This window comes from Meleagris gallopavo, chromosome 7 (assembly GCF_000146605.3).
Source record: "Meleagris gallopavo isolate NT-WF06-2002-E0010 breed Aviagen turkey brand Nicholas breeding stock chromosome 7, Turkey_5.1, whole genome shotgun sequence".
Taxonomy (NCBI): Eukaryota; Metazoa; Chordata; class Aves; order Galliformes; family Phasianidae; genus Meleagris; species Meleagris gallopavo.
The window spans coordinates 15,890,878-15,893,526 of record NC_015017.2 but is presented as its reverse complement, the minus strand read 5'-3'; positions in this window follow the sequence as shown (position 1 = coordinate 15,893,526).

Below are 2,649 nucleotides of genomic sequence, written 5' to 3'. Positions count from 1 at the left end.
TTGCACAGTTTGCGGAAATGTGTGGTTGTGTTTTTGGCTTCCACAAGATGGCCCCTTCCAGTAACTTTACCTAGCAGAGGAACCTCTGTGCAGAGCTGTACATCCTGTAGGCACAACCTTACTTCTGCTTCCTCCCTTCAGCCCCTCTTTCCCTGAACCAAATGGATGGTGAGCATGTGAGAAACACTTTAATATCATGAAAACAAAGGACACTCCTAAAAATCTGTATAGTTTTCCCCAGATCATGCCCATAGTTGCCAATACCCAGATTTTCTGAAAATGCTCCAACCCTACTGGCATCAATAATTCTAACAGCTCAAACCTACAGATTGGGTGAGCCCACCTTGGTCTGCTGCATTCTCATAGGATCTGCCTAGCTTCACATTATTCAGCCTGTTTCTCCAGCCTGGGGGAACTTCAGGGACCGTAAACAAGTAAATCCAGAAAAACAGTAACTCTCTTGATCTGTTCTGGTACGTGCTTTCCTACACTGTTCATACTGAGAAAACAAGATACCTCTTTTATCTCAACTAGCACTACAAATGATCACCAACCACAGTAGTCAGTTAGGGATCTAATCTTATTGTAAGGTTTTAGTTACTCAGATTCTTTTTGGTACAGCTCCAGTAGAAACAGGTCAGCAGAACTCTTTTCACATAGAGAAGCCTTCACAATAAACAGTCCATTTCCTGCTTTTTTTTCTTTTTTTTTTTTTTCTTCCCCTAAACTCCATACAAAATAAAGCCAGTATGGCTCTAGGAAAAAATAAAATGCTGAAGTTGAAGATCAGGTGTCAGCACAAATGTCAAGTGACTGCAAACTTCTGGATGAAAGGATATTTTCACAATTGTGATGCTGGCCTCAGATTCAGAAAGCCTGGTTAAATCACAACTCTTGAGTTACCTTGATCGAGGACTGAATTTCAGGTTCCAGAACTCACAGAAGTGCTGGCTCTTTTTTCCTCCTTGTTGTCCTTCTGTCTATTTGCCCTATTTAGTTTCTTCAGCATAGGAAGTGTAGATATTGCATCTTTATTCTGTCTCATGCAGTGTGGGTCTGTTTCTCTAGTGACATTCATTTTGACAATAGTAGAATAAATAGGGCAGGCAAAGAGGGAGCCCATACAAATAAATAAATAAATAAATAAATAAATAAATAAATAAAAATTCATTTAAGCTCTAATTCTTTACCTGGAAACAATTCATATAGCAAGGTCTTGAGCTGTTTTAAGTCCACAGTTGTAAAACTGTTCCATCTTTGACATATGTGAGAGACCCCTAATTCTTTTAGTGGCATGATGCAAGTTATACAAGCAAAAAAGTTACACACAGTGTAACTGCCCCACTCAAAAAGAAAAGCCAGAATCCTCACATTTCTATTTGGGTAGTTTCCACAATGACTTCATAGAAGGTCAACACCAGTTTAAAATAGAGATCTTTGTGCAAAACTCTATATATTATTCACAGCACAATTTATCTTCTGGACAAAAACTTGTTCTATTGGAATAAACAAACACAGATCAGAGAAAAGATGAAATTAAAATAATGCTCTGGGTTTCAGTAGATTGCAGCTTACAAGTGGTTGTGTATTTTCTCCCCCATGCAGTCTCTTTTTGGCCATCAATTGCCATGTTTTCTGATTTTTAAACTCACTCCTTCAAAGCTACAACTCTGCTGCAGTATTTCTATACACTAACACTGAGAATGTCATTTGAATGAACCTTCCAGGCCTAAATGAATCTCTGGCATTCATGATTGAATTTGAAGGCAGTGATTTTCCCTGCAGGAGACCATTGTGTGTTTGTTCAGAAGGAAGACAGAAGTTGGTAACAGACTGAAAGTTGGGGTGCAGAGTCACAGTGAGGGCAAAGGACTGCCTCAATCCACAAGATATGGCCCCGCCTTCATGGACTGAGAAGAAAAAGCCAGAAGAATGAGATCAGAGCTATTGAATAGGATTGGATAGATCTAGAAATGTGATTCTATATTTTTCTGGGGGAAAAGAAATCCACATCGTATGCTATGAGAATGGATGAAGTTCGAAGAAATGAGACGAAGAGCATCTGTCAAAGCAGAGTATACATGATCTCCTGAACGCTCCTGAAGAAGCGTTGAAAGCTTTATCAAAAATAGAAAGCAAAAGTGTTTTAAGTCATAGCTTTTATATCAAAGTGAACTTAGGAGAAAGGCAAAGATTTTATGTTAGGATCTATTTCACATGGTCTCCATACTTGCAGATAGCCTCCCGAGGATGATGGAGAAAACTGGCTCGTGGAGATTGTTCTCCATCAGAAAGACCTTGGCTAATCATATAAGATTTAGCCTGGTAAGATAAATTCATTGTCAAGGGAAATCTGAGATCCTGACCACTGATACATTCCTCTCATCTTGATTACATTTTTTCTGTGCTGTTACCTCACCGCATCTTCTCATTGGCATTCCACTGGCCTTGCTAAATGTAATATAACAGGTATTCCCAAACAGGTGAATATTCCAGAATAGTCTATATCCCTTATATCTGCTGTGGTGAAAAATGGCTTTAAAATTACCCTTCAGAATGAGTTTTTAGAGAATAGCTTCTTACACAAAATGGACTTGAAAAAAAGTAAGGAGCTTCTAATCACTACTGGTTTTTCTTCACTTTTTTTTT